Raw genomic sequence first — 20,744 nt, forward strand, 5'->3', positions numbered from 1 at the left:
TTAACCTAATAAATTGCATTGTATTACATCGGTGAGTTATACAAATTAGCCTAAAACCATTTCTTTCTATGATGTATGCAAAAATATTCTAAGGTAACATTTTGTAGGGTCTGGATTTCTCAAGGTTTCATTTGGCTCAAAATACATTTAAATGATTGGTCACTAAGGCCTCTGACTATTTCATATCTGGCAAAATTATAAGGTACAGATTCTCATAAATATGAATAAAAACAGGAGAAGTAATTTCTCCGTGTGTTGGAACCTCTGATTAAGCATTAATGCTGCCATGCAGCTAAGTAACAGACTGGGTGTTAAAAAGCAGCAACATCCACACTGTCTCTTCTCCAGCTCTTCTCCTCTTCCAAGAGTGAAAGAATGTCAGTGGAGTTTTCTGCTCCCTCGTCAGTTTTGCTTCTGTGAAAATGTCTTCCCTGACTTTCTTCCTACCTCTCTGTCCATTCACTCTTTTTCAGTCTTTTTTTTTCTAGATCCTGCTCCAAATGAATGAATTTTAAATTCTTTTTCTTGACATTTAAAGTACAACCTCCACAAGACCCGAAGACTGCCTCAACATCTCCACTGACATGACCCATAAGCATCTTTTTTTTAAGGTTTGTTTATTTATTTATTTGAAAGAGAGAGAGAGAGCTGGGGGAGGGGCAGAGGGAGAGAATCTCAAGCAGACTCTGCTGAGCGAGGGCTCAATCCCACAACCCAAGATCATGACCTGAGCCAAAACCAAGAGTCGGACCCTCAACCGACTGAGTCACCCAAGTGCCACTGACACCTAGGCATCTTAAACTCAACACCAAACATAGTGAACTTAAGTGCTTTTTCCCACCTGTTTATGCCCTCCCCCGGTGAGTGACAACACTACCTGAGTGGTTGCCCACCAATTTCTTACCAAGAACACACATTGTTATTAATTTCTTGACAAAATTTTTATGGCATATGTTCTGTATACCAAGCAGTGTTTGAGGTATTGAGCAGAATAAAACCAGTCCCCATTCTCAGGTAGCTGACAGTTTAATGGGAAAGAGATAATTTAATGAAATAAGGAGAATGGCTAGTCCCAAGAAGGACATCAATGGGCTTCTGTGACAGCATTTAAGACTAAGTGTGGGAAAGATTTCCTGAGGAAATGATGACTGAACTTAAATCTGAAGACAAAAAAGAGGGTGAACAGCAGAAAAGGGTTGAATGGGGAGGGCATTTCCGACAGAGGAAGGAGCATGTTCCCTCTTCCCCACATCAAATTGGACCCAGATCATGGACCTCCAGGCCAATTCTCTCTCTTAAATATCACTATCTCCCCACCATTCTCAATTTCCACTGCTACTTCTTTCCTTTCTACTATCATCATATCACTAACTTAATCTGTAGGTGCTGTGGACTGAATGTGTCCTCTGCAAATTCACCTGTTGAAACCCTAACCCCCAAAGCAATAGTATAAGGAGGTGGGGCTTTGGGGAGGTAATTAGGATTAGATGAAGCCGTGAGAGTGGAGTCCTCACGAATGGGAAAAATACCCTTACAAGAGTCACAAGAGAGCTCACTTCCCATCTTTGCCTATTTGGGAGGAAACAATGAGAAGTAGGCAGTCTGCAACCCAAAGAAGGCTTTTAGCAGAGCTCAACCACGTAGCACCCTGATCTTACACTTCCAGCTTCCAATACTGTAAGATACAAATTTCTGTATTAGCCACCTGGTCTAAGGTGGCTGGTCTAAGACTAAGACAGCAGGCCACCAACATTTATATATTCTTAAAATCTCTCACACGTCTTTTAAAACTCCTCTAAAATCTCTTTTCAAAATCCAGTCAAGTCCTCATTGACTCTCAAATGCCTTTCTCCTTTCATTTCTCCTCTGCAAATTTAATTATCTTTTGCCCTAAATTCTCTCTTCTGTAGTGCAAATCCTGATAGCCTCTCAATCTTCCAATCTTCTCCAGGTGTTTTTGTTTTTGTTTTTTTATTGTCAGAATGTGAAAAATTCCTCGTGGGGATAATGGAGAAGAAAGAAAATGGAAAGAGAAATTTTAAATATCTTTTATTTATTTTCTCGCTTCCTCTAAGTAGAGAAGACACAATTACATCTTTGGTAGTTTTATTTCTTACAGTGGCCCAAATTTAGGCTCTATCTTCTCTTCTATATATCATAAATTAGGAAATATTCACTCAAATTTAGAACAAGCTTACTGTCCTATTTTATGACAAATAGGAAAAGATGTTTTATTTTAACAAAATATTTTAACCTTCATTTGAATATATCATTGATATGGTAGACCTGAGGAGAGAATGCAGAACTCAGGAATGAATTACTCTTTGTAAGAAAGTGGGACACAGTTTTGCTCTGTAACATTATAGAACAGCATAATTTATCCTACCCCAGCCTATACTCTCCATTTACTATGTTAATATTCTGACATCTTTTTTGAAGTCATTTTGTATTCTTTCAGGGAAGATACATGACAAGTCAGAAGCAACTCTAATTTCACCCTCATGCTTATAAAAATTCCAAATTCATGGTAGTCAGCAGTGTCCTGAAATTCAGCTAGAGTAATATGAAAAACTAAACACTTAGAAAGTACAAAGTTTACAGTTATTATCTGTACTCTCTCACATAATTTTCTAATAATACAATAGGATGTTTTAGTATTTTTATCTTATAAGACAAAGTTAAAATTCAGGGAAAATAAGAAATTTGTTCTAGAACAGATTTTAAATAGAAGAATTCAATATCTGAATCAGATATTAGAATTCATACTTGCTCTGATGTTGAGTTATTCTGTTTACTCAACACTAGCTTTGTGAGTCATCCAAATTGGTAGCCAACCGGTCACTTTTCTTTTCCCTTTTAAGTATCCTACTTACTGACCACCCCCTCCTATCTTTTTGGGTCGCTACCTCTAGTAGTCCAATTTCAATACTTCTTCCACTAGCATCAGATTCTCCAGTCCATGCAATGCCATTCAATAACCCTTCATATTCCCATTTCCCTCCATATCTAGTTAAGTTCCATACCCATTATTATAACCAATATGGCAGAGACAAGTAGAATTCAACCAAAAGTTGTTCTACCCTTCTAAGGAAATAAATATGTAAGCTAAAAAGAAGGTATCCAGCCAGGAATTACCTTACCTAGGCATGCTGGAAGCAGGTATGGTCATAAGATTAGTTCTCCCCAATAGAATGTGAGTGACTCTGATGTGTGGGGCCGCCAGAATGTTTTCTAAAAATTGGTCTTCTTTTCTAGGTCTTCTAGAAAAACCTTAAAGTTAAGACTATCAGGCATAGCAAGGCCACAAAAGGGAAAGATGGGTTCCTGAATCACCTAATGGGAAAAAGATACCCACCAACTTGATATGTGTGTGAGAAATACATCTATTTTATGTTGAACCATTACATTAAGAAACTATTTTTACAGCCATTTAGACTATCCTAACTAATATACACAGCTCCTTGCTTATCTCTCCCTCGGACATACTGGTTTGGCTAGTTCAGTCTGCCTCTCTGCTTACTCATTGTTGGAACTGAGGAGTTGAGCAGATCTCAAAGGAAAAACAAATTAAATTAAAAAAATAAAACCATGTTACATTATATCTTTTTATATTTGTGAAATCAAATAGCAAATATGTTCTCAGTATCAGTGCTAACCCAAAATACTACTGCATTTCTCTGGTCAGCATGTTCTCCTACTTACTGAGGTGACTCTCTCATACTCTCTTGATTCTCTACATCCAACACTCCCTTCTTTCTAAATTTCAACTGATGATCTTTTTTATTTCATGATCAAATGAATCTATCAGTAGAGAGCTGCCACATCCTCCCACCAAATCCATCAGCCTAGTTGCATCCGTGCCCAGATTTTCTCTTCCTTCCCTCTTTGTTGGAACTTTTATTCTCCTAATTATTAACTTGCCAACTCATCCAGACTCCTGTCCTATTCAATGTCACTCATGGATCATGAATCATACTTTTCCCCTTCTACCTGACCAACCTTTAAAATATATATATATATAAATTATACTTAATATATATCATAATATGTTAATTAAATATACATATATAAATTACTTCACATCTGAAAAGTGAACTTCCTTCATCCTTCATTCCCCTTCACCTACTTCTCCAATCTTCTGTTCCCTTTTATAGTAAAATTCATCCAGGTCCATTCTTTTCATTCTTTCTTGAAACCATACCAATTAAGATTTTTATCTCCATCTCCTAGAATTGCTGTTAGCAAGGTCACCAATGACATCCTCTTTGGCTAAATTCAGTGGTCGTTTTTTAATCCACTTCTCCCTTAATGTAGCATCTATATTTAATCACTCCAAATTTTTTCCCCTATGCAGCCCTTACTTATTCCATTTTTTATTCCAATTTTAGATAAAAATAGATATAGGGCTACATGGAAAATTAACATCAACATCTAGAGAATCACAAATCAAGACAAAATGATGAGAAATAAGCATGTTTCAGTCTGTTTTCTTCCAGTACTCTTTTACAACTCTGTTTTCTTGGAAGGGAATTCATGAGCTGTAATACTTGAGATATTCATCTGCAGGCTTGAGGATTTTCTTATCTGCCATATTCACCACCCATCCAGGGGCAAGACCAAAAAAAATCTGCCTTGGATCCTTTCGAGTACTAAGCATTTTGAAGAGTTCGTCTTTAGTGATATCAGGTAAAATATAGCCATACTTCTTGGCAAGTTCAAGTCTTGCTTCAGGAAATTTGGCAGAATTGGCCAGATAACCACAATTCTTTGCATCAGTGTAATACGGTACCAGTGCTTCAGGTGGAAGCATTCATTTTGGAATGGGTTGTCTACGCAGAAAGAATGTAACGGGTTTACACAGAATTTTTAGACTTCTTGGGTCATAGAAGTCCACAGTAACAACACCGCCTTTTTTTTTTTTTTCAATTGCAGCAATGGCTAGTTCTGAAGCCAACTGTACTTCAATATTAACTTTTCCTTAAAGGGTCAGCACCCTCCTCTACCAGCTGGACACCATAATCCCTTTTAAGTGGCTGGATGGTCACACCTCTCCCACTGACAAGCTGAGTTAAGTCAATAGGTTGAGTAGGATCCACTCAACCCAAATCAATAAGATATTGCAATCTATTGAGACTCAAAGGCTGATACTGGTGTCTGAAGCCAAGACCTTCATTAAACCCATATTTTGGAATTCAAATGTAAAATGGAGTCTGGCCTCCCTCAAAGCCCAGGCTGGGCCAGGTTCCTCTCTGACAGATTCCTCCTTTATGGCCTCCACCACATTTTCTACCTCTTCTCCGACCTCCTTGCCCTCTTTCAGGTTTACATAGGTTGGCCAAGCTCACATGGGGCAGGGCCCGGAGCAGGTCCAGGGCCGTTGCCCCACCGTCCTGCATGGGACCAGTCATTACCTGCAGGGCCAAGACCCTGCAAGAGTGCCTGGGGTCTAATCACGCCAATATTTTATACTGGTTTTTTGTCAATTGATTTCTGGAATATCATTTTTCTGTAGCATTTTTTCTTCGTCTCACTGGTTGCTACTTCTTATTTTTCTTTCTTATGCTTTTATCACTACTCTTATTTCTGAATATTAGATTAGGAATTAAAGTTTAGACATCTTCTTTATCTACACTAGACTCTTAGGTGATCTGATTTAATCCCTTACATTTAATTACGAGTTGGATGCTTAGAAATACTCAAATTTGTATCTTTAACCAAAGCCTATGTCCTGAACTTGGCTCCCTGTTCAACATCTTCTCTTTAATGTATAATATTCAAAGTTATAAATCTCAAATTTAGTATATGTACAAAACAATTCAACCTTTGCAGATTGTAATCTGCTCCTCCTTTAATCTTCCCCATCCCAGTAAATGGCAACTTCATGTATCTACTTGTCTAGGCAGAATTCTTCTCTCTTTACCACATCTAATCTCCATTATATCAGCAAATTCTGTTCACTTTATCTTAAAATAATTGCAGAATAGAACACTTCTCACCACTTCTGCTGCTTTCACCCTGGCCCAAGACAACATCAACTCTTCCCTGCTTTGTTAAACATAGCTTCCTAACTAGTCTCCCTGACTCTGTCCTTGCTTCCTTTAGGCCACAAACGTTCTCAAAATATAAATTAGATCATTTTCTTCCCTTGCTTAAAACTCTCTAGTGATTTACCATCTCACTCATAGGAAAAGCCGAATTTTATAAAAGCTCTATGTGATCTAATGCCTTTACCACCATGAGTTCATTGCCTACCTCTCTCTTTCCCAGCAATTTAATGCAGGTCTCTGGTTCAGGTTATCGTCATTCTTCCAACATGCTTGGACAAGTTACCACGTCTGGGATTTTACACCTACTGTTTTTTCCTCCCAGAATGCCTTTCCCAGGATAACTATGTGGCTTGGCCCTAATTTCCTACAAATACCAATAAAGTACCAGCTCTCAGATACTTTTCCTGACCACCTTATAAAGAGACCCCTCTACCATTTTCTTTTACTTTGTCCTTCTTTAGATAGATGATAGATAGATAGATAGATAGATAGATAATCACTATATCTTTTCTATCTATATATATCACTATATCATTATTGCTGCTTAACATTTCTTTCTTTCTTGTTCTCCACGCTACTTTATAATCCTTATGGCAGCAAGGACTTTGTATACTCTCATCATTCTTGTATTTTCAACCCCTAGAACATTGTATTACATGGAGGATATTCAAAATAAATATCTATGAAATGAATTAACAATCCTCCCAAATACATTATGAACACATTAGAAATAATATTAATAACCATAAATAGTGAATTAACTAAAGGGAGCTTTGAAAAAGTTTTTCAAACTGCTGCCTCTCTCCAACTACACTTAAAGATTACATCAGATCCTTTGAAATGGGGGAAAATTCTGACAAAGCTCTCTCGATTCTGATTTAAAAATCTCTCCCCTGAGATTCTTGAAATTCTTTGGATTCTAGTAGCTCTAAATGGCATAACTGCCTTCATGGAGCTTTGCAGTTACCCAAGAACTGTTTTTGACAATTGGTAAGAGGAGATGAGTTTTAGACTGCAGTTAGTGTGACAAATCAACGTGAATGTTTAAAGCAGTATCACTCACCTGGGAGAACGTAAGTGAATGATGGATAGACTCCAAATGTGAAGGAACTACTCTACAGGAAACTACTGAACACAGAAAGATCAGAGCCAATCCTAAGCATCCCTGAAGCTCCAATGTAAACCAAGAAGTAACGTTTGAGAAGGCTGATCTATGTAAGTGTACTTACTGTAACAGTTGTAATTCTCTATATGAGACTCACATGGATAATACATATAATTTCATTTTCATCTCTGGATTTAACTTCTAACATGAAGCCCCACTTCACCATGTGGCAGAAATTAGTCTCATTACTTTTGGTGTTTTTCGACTTCTGCCTTGAACCTGTTTCTAAAATCAGGAGCCTTTCTATAATGGCAAGATATGGAATGGAGATGGAATTGAGCTGATCAATCAAATTTATTATATGTATTCTATGTAATCTGTCAATAAGTTTAATCTTTCCTCTGTGGCCCCCTGTCAGTTTTCTCACAATTGCAGCTTTTTAGGTCTTACAGCTTTTAATCAGTCTGGTGAACAAGTAACACTTTTCTGCTTTGGTAAAAATTTTAAAGTGTTGGATACAGTCCTTTCTCACTCCCACTTCCCTGATGTTTTTAAACAAATGGAGTTTATTTGCCATTTACAGAACATCTTATGCAGCTGTCTACCCAGACGCACTTTGTTCCACGACATTCTTGCCACTCCTGGGTACATGAGACTCATTTTGCTGCTTCTGTACTTTTCTGGGAATTCCTTGAAGGTGTCTAAAATCCTGTCTCCCTAAGCATATCACAAAATCATATATTCTCAGGGACTCTACTCTCTATTCTTCCATCCAGAAATCCAATAGGATTTGCAACGTTCTTGTTTCCCCTCTAAATCTTTCCTGACTCCCAGACCAGAAACCTTTATAAATCTCAGAGACAAGAACTTTTGCTCTGAAATCATCATTTTTACCATGTCTTTCCCAAAATATGTTGTCTTTGCCTAGAATTCTGTTTCTCATTCTTTCCACTCCCACCCTTTTTTTCAAAAAAAATCCAAGCTTTCCTTCATTGAGATAGTAAATACTATACTGAAATGGTCAGAGGGTAGATTGGGGAAGGTGACAGAGGGTAAAAGAAAATATGAGGAACAAAACAAGGAATAGAAATGATATCTTTAAAACTTAGGTTAGTCAAAATTATAGAGACAGAAAGCAGAATGGTGGTTGCTAGGAGCTGAGGTGGGGGAAGGGAGAATGGGGAGTTGTTTAATGGGTACAGCGTTTCAGTTTTACAAGATGAAGTTACGTTGATGGATGGTGCTGATGGTTGCACAATATTATGAATACATTTAAGATCACTGAAACATGTACTTAAAAATAGTTAATGTTTGACAGTTTACATTTGAAAAAAATGTCAGCAAAAGGTAGATTTGGAAAAGGCAAGGATATTGAAAACTAATTAGCAAGAGTAAATTGACCTTAAAACAGTATAATATAGAATATTTTACTGTGAATCATCCCCACATTGACACTTTTTGCCTCTTCTAAAGTAACCTTGGAGCATTATCATCTTACCCCCCAGTGCCCCTCCCCTCCATAAAACCCTGCCTCTGAGTTTTGTCACACCTAGAGTATCAACGGTATAGAAACTTAAGAAGTTATCCTTCCTTGAAGGTTGACATAACTAGGAACAGTGTCCTAAAGTGAAGGCAGGAAGTTGTAACCATGGGCATGCTCGTGGATGAGAGAAACTTGAGGACCTGAGGTTACCCTCTTTCCCTATGTTATCAATTACATTGCAGCCCTTAAGCCTGCTTTTTACATTGGGCATGGGGAGACACTAAGACAGAAGTGCAAAAAGGAAAAAAATAGTTAAAATGGTATGTTTGATGTTATGTGTATCTTAATACAATAAAAAATTAGGAAGAAGCATTATGTTGTCACATAGAGGAGTAGAGAACATATGCTAGTGACATCTGGCTTCCTGATACCCTAGTATCTCCTCAGATGTTGCCTTCTTATACAATCAGTGTTTTTCCTGCCACTCCATTCCTGGCACACATGCACACATACACACACACTCAGGAATCTCTATGGTAACTCAATGAATTCTTTTAAAAATACCATATTAATGTGAAAATAGATATCAATAGCCTACATCTCCTCCAAAGAGATATAAACCATTTATATAATAAGAGGATCATATGGCAAGGATTTAAACACGGGGTATTCTGGAAGAGTGGTAGGTGGGCCAGTTGAGATATTTTGGCAAAGACAAGCTGTATACTGCTGCAGATTACAGTGTACAGGCTTAAAGATCAGAGTGAATCTAAGCATCAGAGAGAAATCAGTTAAAAATGAAAAATTCTGAAAAGTAGCCTGTTTTAGATTGATTCTAAACCCTCAAACTTGACAAGAAGACCATAACCTTCACTTCTAGTTCAATGTATTTTCATATGAGAGGGTCTCCCCTCTTTTATGAACTCTTTCAACATGTCCTACCACCACCCCCCACCCTCACCCCCACCACCAGGTGCACACACACACACACACACACACATGGGTACAAAAAGACAATGGAAGAAAGAAGTTGAGTTTTGTGGGAAACAGAAAAAAGCAGATGAAATTTTGGAAAGAAAACAGAGAGGAAATAGGAAATCTGGGTGATTTCTAATTTTAGTGAATATCACAAAAATGTGCAAAAGCAAACAGGGGACATGGGATTTTTCAAGAAACTCTTTGAAATGGAAAGAAAAATAGAAAAGAGTTATTAAAAAAAAAAAACCCAAGTGGTGATTGTTCTCATTTTCATGCTAGGATTTAAATTTAGCTTTTAAAATTTTCCTGCTCTAACTGTTCTGACATTTAAAAAAATAAAGAACTTTTACAAAGTTAGATATTTGCTGTTGCATTTAAGGCACTCTGTGTGTTCAGCAAATGTCATAATGCCATTAAGTTCCCTTCACAGACATGCAATTTGATCCTCTTACTGCAGGCTCTTAATGCAGCGAGTGCTTTAGGGAGTACAACGTAGAGCCTGAGGGCCTGGTAAGGAGTTTTCAAATCTTTATGGTTGGGCATGAATTTTAATATCGTGTCATTAAGAAAATGACTCTCAATTAGTGTGGCATTTACCCTCTCTTATTTTGTTTTTACAAGACCCATCTCTCAATAGTTCTCACACAAAAAATATATTCTTTTAGTTAGAAAAGTGTTTAAAAATTAATACCTGAAAAATAGCATTTTATCATATTGCTTTCATTATATGACATAACCAACTGTGTTGCTAGGCAACTAGCTATGGCTTTTGGAAAACTGCATACTTTATAATAGATTACTTTAGAGGCACTTTTTCAAAACAAATAGAATAGAGTTATCTAAAAGCATCTTGTGAAATTCTTGTGAAATGGTTTCTTAAAAAGTCCGCATCTCCAAAGGTGAGGAGGAGATGCTCCTATCATATAGGTACTATAGTTTTCATTTAGCAGGAAAAGAAATTGAGAGAGAAAGAAAAAAAGAGAGAGAGAGAAAGAGAGAGAGAGGGAGAGAAAGAGTAAGAGAGAGAAAGACATCAAATTTTTTTACAAGTATCCAAACTATTAATGAAAATGTTAAATGTAAATTATTCATTATATTCAATTTTCACTCAAATATATCTTTGGTGAGGAAAACATAATTATTTGTAAGAAATGAAACATATATATATGTGTATATATATATATATAGAATAGACTTGAAATATATATATATATATATATATATATACGTAGAATAGACTTAAAGTAAATAAAAATAAATTGCTAGAGCCCAGGTTTTGTCTACTGGTTTCCTAACAGCTCTCTTATATACAGAAAAGATTATCAAACTTGAAAGTAACAATTTTTGGTGACTAGCACTAGTCAGCAATGATTTAATTTAGTATGGAGAGGATTATTGCATTGAGTGGAAGTTCAGAATACATAAAGTTTATTTCAAACTTGTTTCTATGACTCCATATAATATTTTATCCTTAACAGGATATTTTAAATATGAAAGTGATATATGTTAGCTGTAAAGATTGTGGGTAATGTGGAAATGCATAAAAGAAAAGATTTATCACTCATAATATTAAAACCTAAAAAATAAAAGTGGCTATTAATATTTTAACATATATCTTACTGGACATTTCTCTTCTATGAACATCATTTTAATTTAGATTATTAATTTTTGCTTTTACTATCTTACAGACCAAATTAATAGTCTGTATGTCATATATATAGTTTTATAGTTTACCTTTTTCAATTAATGTTATACTGTGAGAATTTTTCCATACCTAACTTCTTTGAAATATATTATTAAGTAAGTGAGTGACAGCCTACCATATGGCTGTAACATGATTCATTTAGTTATTTTACTGTAGCTGGAATTTTCCACCAACATTTCATTATTATAAATAATGTTGCAATGAATGTCCTTATTTATAAATCATGATCCACACCTCAGTTGATTTCCTTAGGGTAGGTGGCTATAAGTGAATTTACAGAGTCAAAGGGTACACATGATTTCATGACTATAAATACATATTTTTAGTTATTTCTCATGAAGCAAAAAAAAGTCTACTTTCTTTTAAAAAAATCAAACAACAACGGATGAGAATGGATAATACAGCCTCATACAGCCTCACTGACACTGAATAATACTAAGCTGAACATTGTGTCAGTTTGGGGAAGAAAATTTAACTGCATTTTGCACTTTCAGTGAAATTGAATATATTCTTTTTTATTTCTATTTTTATTTCTTCTTTTGTAAATATGGTCCTTTATTTTTCAGTTAGCATTCCGTCTTTCCTTTTTACTAATTTCATAAATGTTTAGTCTACATGTATTGGAGTGACACCTTTCAGAGAACTAGGATCAATTTGGATTCTTTTCAGTGTAATAAGATAGAAGTTACAGGATGTTGAAAAAGAGTACAGTCTAAGCTTTTTATATCCTATAGCAGAGACAGCTATCTATTGGAGGCTATCTAGCCAAGAATTTTGTTTCAGGAAATATGTTTTAAGGAATTCTGCTTCCTTAGTTCTAACTGCTTCTTTGGTTTTCCCAATAGAGACCTTTTCATTCCGCCACCTTGTCAGTTGCATGTTCTAGACAACTGGCTCTAAGGGATGACAGAGTTGTAAGATAGAACGAATTCTGATGTTTGCACCACCCAGGGGAGTTGCCTACCAACAAAGAGCACCGTCCTTGACTTGTCATTTGTGTGAGAAATAAGCTTCTAGAGCTTTGAGTCTTTACAGATTTTTGGCCCTATTTATAATAGCAACTCTGTCTATTTCAACAATGCACTGAGAATCTGTTCCCTGAGGAACATTAATTTCCTGTCTTCAACACTCCACAAAGGTAAACCCCAGTGTTCACTTGATTGTGGGGCAAACCTAGAAATTTGTTTACCCATAACTCATAACTAATCCCTGAGGTTATGACCAGATGACAGTTTCAAAGGAGAAGGTATCCTTACCCCTTTTATTATTTCCCCTGGGGCAGAAAAGATTGGCTGTTGTAACCACAAATCACAAATTTATTACTTCATTTTATTTACCATCACAGCATCAATGGTGATGTCCATTCCAAGGTTGTTTGCTGACCTCCTTAAGGCCTTAAAAAGCAATCTTTTCTCTCAGTAAAACTTTAAAAAGGAAACAGAAAACAATTGGAGAATTTTCACAGCATTTTTTAAGACACTATATGTTCTTGCCCCTATTTTAATGTGATATCTTCTGGGAACTTTTTTCTTTAATTTGTTTATTTATTTTAGACAGAGTTTGAGAGTATGATCTAGAGGGGAAGAGAGATCTCAAGCAGATGCCACACTCACTGTGGAGCCTGACGTGGGGCTTGATCCCAGGACCCTGAGATCATGACCTGAGCCAAAACCGGGAGTGGGACACTTAACAGACAGAGCCACCCAGGAGCCCCTCTTCTACTGAACTTTTAATACAATAGATAACCACAGTTTGGGGTTTTTTTTCCCCCACCCTTATCAACTGCCCAAAGAAAAGATAAAGATAAACATCGGTTCCAGAGTAAGGTTAGGATCTTTATTTCTCTTAAGGGAGATTTGATTGTCTCCCAGAACAACTGGGAGCTGTGCTAAACTATATATGTAAATTTTTACATTTCAGCTGCACAAAAGTTATTGTGGCAAGCTTTTTAAATAGTTTTGATTACCAGGCAATTACCTGGCTGGCAATTTGGCTGGCAATTACCAGCCAAAACTAAATTCTGTTTCTGAAGGTCTGAGATGAATCTTGGAGATATATATGCTTAAAAATGTGCCCAGATGAGGCTATTTGCATTTAGTCTTGGAAACACAGGATTCATTATTTTTGAAAAATCAGTATCGAGTAATTAATCTTAAATTACTGACTTCTATTATCAATTGAAAATTGCCACCCTTTTACTGCTTCTTTCCTATTTTTATTGAAATGAACTTATTTTGTTACAAATAAGATTTTTCCTTCAAATTTCCTCTTTTAGAGATCTCTTTACAAAATTCTCATTTTCTTTAATATTAACAATTATTATTTCTATGTTACTATTTTCTGGTTTCATTGCTCATCACAGTTGTTTTATACCTGCACTCCCTTCTTGAAAAATTTATTCTGATGCATGTTTCCATTAGCTCACTATATCTTCAGGTAATTTTTTCAGGATGACTACTTAGGTGGTATAATTTTTATGCCCTTGCATGTCAGAGAGTATCTTTCTCCTGCCCTTGCAAATAAATGATGGCTTCTCTGGGTATAGAATTCTTAGACCTTAATCTTTTTTTCCTTCAAAGCTGCTGATGTTGCTTTATTGATCTCTGACCCTTAGTGATCAGAAGAAAAAAATCTAACACGAACCTCATTATATCCTTTGAAAGCAACTCGTCTTTTCTGCTGTATATGCAGGGTGTCTATTTTCACTAAATTTGCCTGGTACTCTCTGACCTCTTTTGATTTGAAGCTTCAAGTCTTTCCTCAGATTAGGAAACATTTTAAAGTGTTTATTTGATGATTATCTCTCCATCACCTCTTTCAAATAGCAGTATATTGGTTCTTCTGAATCCTTACCCAGTATCTTGCAAATCTTATTCTCCAAATGGATAGTTTTTCTGCTTCAATCAAATGATAATTATCTGTTTTTAAGTTTTGTCATAATGCTTTTTACATGAATGCATTCTTTTCTTTTTTTAAATCTTTTTTTAAAAGATTTTATTTATTTATTTATTAGAGAAAGAGAGTGTGTGAGTGCGCAAGCAGGGGGAGGGGTAGAGGTTAGAAGCAGGCTCCCTGCTGAGCAAGGAGCCCAGTGCGATATGGGGCTCAATCCCAGGTCGTGACCTGAGCCGAAGGCAGATGCTTAACTGACTGAGCCACCCAGGTGCCCCTGAATACATTCTTTTCTTATCTTAGATTTCCTCTTTTTAAATTTCAATACACTGGATATCACTGTGATTAAAATTAGATATTTTATTTGGTTCCTCTTATTTCTTTTTTTTAGTTAAGTCCACTCCATAGCTCCTTAGTTTCAATAGATTTGAATCCACTTTTTGTGCTACTCAGTTTTTCTAAGATTATATTATGTGTATATATTGTATTCAAGTTTAATTTCTACCCCTTGTTTGTTTTTGAGCCATACATTTAACAGATGTGCTGCTTCTTTTATAATTTATAAAATTTTCCTTAATAAAAACCAGATGCATACATGCCCTGGTTGTTGTCCATGCCAAATTTAAGAGAAGAAATTCTGAAAACTCCATTTTTATTTTTAAAAAGCATGTTAAGTGCCCTGTTACATGCTTATATTCATTGTTTTGGTAAACTTTCAAATAAACATATAGCAACATTTATATTTGAGAAATATGCATTTGAGAAACGCCTTTGAATTTTTGATAGTAAAAGACAAGGCACTATGGGTGGAATCTGACAGACTGAGATAAACATCTAGCCATTATGTTTTATGGTCAGTTACACAGTACCTAATTCAAATCCTTTTAAAAAATCTAATATACTGTAATTCCCAGCTCTACTGAATAATGATTTTTAGAATTTGCATGAACGATGTTGCTTATTATGATAATTTGTTTATATTTATAATTGAATAATAATGACTCTGCAACCAGTATTTTCCTTTAAACATTTATTATTATTTAATTCCTTTTTTACCCAAGGTCACATTTAAAAGATCCAAATAGATTCCTGATGGAAGTTCCCAGGTGGGGTCAACAGTGAGTGGTATATGCCTTGCTGCATATTACCAAGCATTTTAATTGTGCGCATCAAGAACTATGTGTGCATTAGTCAGAATTCCCCAGAGAAACAGAGCCAGTAGGATGTGTATTTATATAGGAAGATTTATTAAGGAATCGGTTCACATGATTCTGGAGGCTAACAAGTTCCAAATCTGCAATGTAGACCAGCAGCCTGGATACCCATGAAAGCCGATGGTGCAGATAAAGCCTGAAGGCCTGAAGGTAATCTGTTGAAAAATCGCCCCTTGTTCAGGGAAGACAGTCTTTTCATTCTAGTTAGGCCTTCCTTCAGCTGATTAGATAAGGCCCACCCCTATCATGGAGAACAATCTGCTTTACTCAGAGTTCACTGATGTCAATGTTAATCTCATCCAAAAACACACTCCAACTTAACACATAAAGCTAACCATCACGGAGTCATAATGGAAAAATCATTATAAAGAGGCCAAAGATCTTAACAAATTTTTTTAACCAGTTTGAGCCTCCATATACTTCTCTGCAAAAGGAGAATAATAGCACACACTAAGTGGTTATGGGAATGAAATAACATGACACAACGAAGCACAGAGGGTGAGCCAGATCCAGCAAATAACCAGTCAGGAATTTATCCTGAAATACAAAAAAAAAAAAAAAAAAGAGAGAGAGAGAGTGAAGATACAACAGGTGGATCTCCAGAGGCTATGGGGGAAGAATCAGGAAGGGAAATATTAGCTGATGCTCTATAGGTTTCTAATATAATCTCTCAATTAATTTTATATTACTGAGCTAAGCCGTTTCTAAACGAGGCAGTTAACATCCTAGTTAAGAACAGTGACATTTATGCAGGTAGACCTGGCTTCACATTCAAGCCCCAGAACTTACTGGTGCCCAGCCTGTCCAAGCCACCTAACCCTTCTAAGCCCCAATTTCCTCATCTATAAAAGTAGAAATAATAAGTGCTTGTCTTTTGGAGGGTTGTTGTGAAGATTTATAAGATAATGCACGTAAGCACTCAACAAATGCCTAAGATATAGAAAGAGTTTGATAAGTGGTAGGTCTTTTTCTTATTATAATTAATATTAATAGCTAGACCCTCATTATGTTATCTTAAGAAATAACATAAACAATTGTTAGTGAAAATATATTGGGGGTATATATCTATTAAAATACTAAACACTGAAAAATTCTAAGCCAGTTACTCTGATATTTTTACTTTCCAAAAACTTACTTTCCAAAAGAGTTATTTTGTATCAACTCTAAAATTTTATGAAAACAAATATGGAATGACCACTATTATTAGGTTTCAGTACCTCATGGGAAATTTCATTTAAATTTACACAACCTCTTGACGACTAACCTCTATTGAATTTAAAGAAAAATTTTCACCTTTGTTCCTGAGGTTTACAAATAACTAAACAAATAGAACCCAAATAAAAAAATAAGACATTCTCAGGAGCAAGATTCCAAAAAGTCATGAAATCAAATTAACACTATATTTTGTTTCATTTCCCATCAACAATGAAATTTTGTATTTAACTTATTTAAAATTGTTAATATGTGGGTTAATATACATATGTTTGTAGGAGAGAAAGATTAATTCTACATTAGGTTAATAAGTTCTTGGAAGTCAAATCTGATCATATTAAATTGCCAAAATAACAAAACAGACTGAGACTGAGACTGAGATTTCAGCATGCAAAATTGAGTCTAAATCCACAATTAAAGGGGGGAAATGATTAACATATGTATCATAAGTAATGTTCATAAACCTTTTCGAAAAAGTTTGGCTATGCAGAGAACAAACATAGTGGAAATAGACCTCTTATCTCTAGAAAACACATTTGTTAGGCTTAGAAACAAGATATAAATTATGTATACTATTGCTGCAATGAAAAAAATACAATTGTTGCTCGAAAAATTCATTAAATTGCAAATAAATTGTAGTTAACCCATGAGTTGATTATTTATCTCAGGAATTTTTTGGGGGGGGATTTGAATGCCTACAAGGTGAATAGAATGAAGGTAGACAGCATTTCGACATTTTATTCAATTTGAAGGTGGAAATCACACACACAAAGAGGGAGAGAAAGACAAGAGAGAGAGAAGGAGAGGGAGAGAAAGCGAGAGGGAGAGAGGGAGAAAATAGAGCTAGTTAAAAGCAGACCCCTCAACCAGGACTACACAAAAAGAATCAAGTAGAAATGGGAGCACTGATTTCCATGAATTTTAATCTGATCAATCAAGCCACAAAGTGCCAAATAACCTGGTGTGTGGACTTTAGAGAGTAAACCTAAAAAAAATGGTCTATTTGAAAATTGATTTCAAGAGACCCGAAATTGCATCAAAAAATGAAAAGAAGAGGGGACAATTGTCTGAAATCTTGGGTGTTGATTCCAGTTCATGGCAGGCTTCCAGTTATGTGAAATAATTGAGATTATATATGTTTTTTCTCACTTTTCTTCTTTGTCATATAACAACTTGATTATCACCTTTTTTTTAATAACTAAAATCAGTATACTGTACTGATATTCTCCTCATACTTTGAAAAAATAACCTTATCGCACTCTATTAATACCTTTCTACCTCTAAACTGGAAGGAGACCTGATGGCTTAAAAGTGCCAGATTTCTTCGTGATGAAAACACTGTAAAGAAACTTATATCTGTATCAGAGCCTAGACCTTCTAAGGATGAATGCAAATTAAAAATAGAGACTTAATTCTCCCTGTTGAAAATAGGGAACAGATCTCCTTCCCTTTCCTTTTCCTAAACTATTTGCCTTAGAAAACTGGTATGTACTTCCTCCTCTCTTAAAATGTACATAAATCCTTTTGAAGACAACTAGATAGGCATTTTGTCAACTTTCTGACCTAAGTCTTTCTCAAGGACTCTGGAGCTATCTCTTCAAAATGTAAAAACTAAAGGAGATCTATCCCCTATGTCCCACTGACTATGGAGGGAAGGAACCTAACTTCTGTGGGTCCTCAGTCCAAGTTGTAAAATTACCTCCTGCCATAAACATAAGAGAATTTCTTTTCTACAGATAAAGGCAATTTTAGCAAACACAGATGATTATCTCACTTACTAGGTAAAATTAAGATGCATTATGTGTGACAAATGGTGATGTGAAGTCCTCTTACCTGAGGACCAGTTACTGTTTATCTTGAAAACATGTATGTAATGGACCCTATCTGCTTGACTTATATAAAGGAAGAAATTTCTTTCTGTCTCTGCTATCGCTTAGTGGATTGCCTATGATGTGCATTATATTCTGGTGGAATGCTTGTCAATTATAAAATTATTTTCTTTCTCTACTATGTTTGTGGACAATTTTTCTGAGTTGGGAGATTTTTTGTTTTTAAATTACTTCCACAAGATCACCTCATGATTTTTATTAGGCGATGGGGCAAGTATTAACTGGCCTACAAAGACATTTCTGAGAAAAATAAACTATGTTTACCAACATACACTTGTAGATTTAAAAGACACTTTCTTTTTTTTTTAAGATTTTATTTATTTATTTGACAGAGAGAAACACAGTGAGAGAGGGAACACAAGCAGGGGGAGTGGGAGAGGGAGAAGCAGGCTTCCCGTGGAGCAGGGAGCCCAATGCAGGGCTTGATCCCAGGACCCTGGGATCATGACCTGAGCCAAAGGCAGACGCTTAAAAACTGAGCCACCCAGGCGCCCCTAAAAGACACTTTCACTAACATGAATATCTAATTAATTCAGGACAGAGAGTTGTCCATTTTCTTCATCAAGATAAAATATCTACCATTTATTTTGATATTTCATTGAAACATTTTCTTGTTGGTCCCCTGCTTTAATTTAGAACAATCTTTCTCATTTATTCTTAAGGAAAATTGAATTCCTGCTGTTTATATTCATTAAAAAATTCTTATTTATATAAAATATAAACATAAGTTGTTGACCAGCTTCATGACAGTATCCATGATTGTAACAATAAATATTACCCTAACTATATAATCACAAACCAACAATTGGTTATTAAACCGGAGTAAGGTGCTGATTCCTGGGAAGGACGGTGGCCAGAGTAAGGTAAGGAACCAGAAAACAAGACTCCTAAAACAGGACAGAGATAGGCAGCAAGAGATAAAACTTAAAGAGAAGTAATAGTTATCTTCCCATTAGTACTGAATTTTGAAACTTGGAGAATAATTAATACTATTCCCTTATTAATTTCTCAGTGGCTAAAGTCTAGAATAGGGATAATTAATCAGGACATGACTATAGAGATCTATGAACCTTATTTTTTTTCCCATAACTTTTTTAAAATTTAAATTTCAGTTAGTGAACATAGAGTGCAATATTGGTTTCTGGAGTAGAATTCAGTTATTCATCACTTACATACAATACCTAGGGCTCATCACAAGTGCCCTCTTTAATCCCCATCACCCATCTAGCCCATCCCTCACCCAGCTCCCTCCATCACCCCTCAGTTTGTTCTCTATCATTAAGAGTCTCTTATGGTTTGTTTTCCTCTCTCCTTTTTTTCTTTTCCCCCTTTCCATATGTTGATCTGTTTTCTTTCTTAAATTGCACATATGATTGAGATCATATGGTATTTGTCCTTCTCTGACTGACATTTCACTTAGCATAATAAACTCTAACTCCATCCACATCGTTGCAAATGCAATATTTCATTTTTTCATGGCTGAGTAATATTCCATTGTATACATATGCCAGTTTTCTTCTTTATCCATTCATCAGTCAATGGACATTTGGGCTGTCTCCATAGTTTGGCTATTATTGATAATGCTGCTATAAACATGAGGGTTCATGTACCGCCTTTGAATCTGTATTTTTGTATCCTTTGGGTAAATCTGAGATCCACAAACTTTAGAGTAAACAACGGAAGGGAAGAAGAAAAGAATTATATTAATGTTCCATTAGGAAATACTGTCTTTGGGATATTATTTCTGTCAGGAAATACCCACTGAATTTTATCTTTAAACTTGTGTCATTTGGAAGTTGGCATTCAGATTTTCTTGATAAAGGTGAATTGTGTTTCATGTTGACAGTTATAGCATTAATTTTCAATGAATATTTTTCAACTGTTAATCAGGCCTCAGTGGAAGTGAAGTCTGGTTTCCTATATATATATATATATATATATATATATATATAAGCTCACATTTTTGTAGATAGTATACTTTCAAGTTTGTATTTAAGTTTGTATTTCAGTTATTTGTAGCAATTTATTTTGAAATCTTAAAGACCTAACAGATTTGGTTCCTTTAAAATTTTTCCATTTCTTATCTTGTCACATCAAACATGCTAGAAAATTTTAATAAAAGATGAGCGTTTCATTTTAGTCTTCTGTTTCACTGCAAAGAGATAAAGCATATTTTAGAGCAAAGTATCAAGCAGCAGTTTTTTAGATGTCCTGAAAAA

The 20,744-nt window shown here is 35.4% G+C and overlaps 1 pseudogene; it reads right to left on the bottom strand.

Moving 5' to 3' along the window:
* Nucleotides 1-4,531: 4,531 nt before the first annotated feature.
* Nucleotides 4,532-5,408, bottom strand: LOC113924067 (annotated as a pseudogene).
* Nucleotides 5,409-20,744: the final 15,336 nt, after the last annotated feature.

The sequence above is a fragment of the Zalophus californianus genome, chromosome 2 (genome assembly GCF_009762305.2).
Source record: "Zalophus californianus isolate mZalCal1 chromosome 2, mZalCal1.pri.v2, whole genome shotgun sequence".
NCBI classification, from domain to species: Eukaryota; Metazoa; Chordata; class Mammalia; order Carnivora; family Otariidae; genus Zalophus; species Zalophus californianus.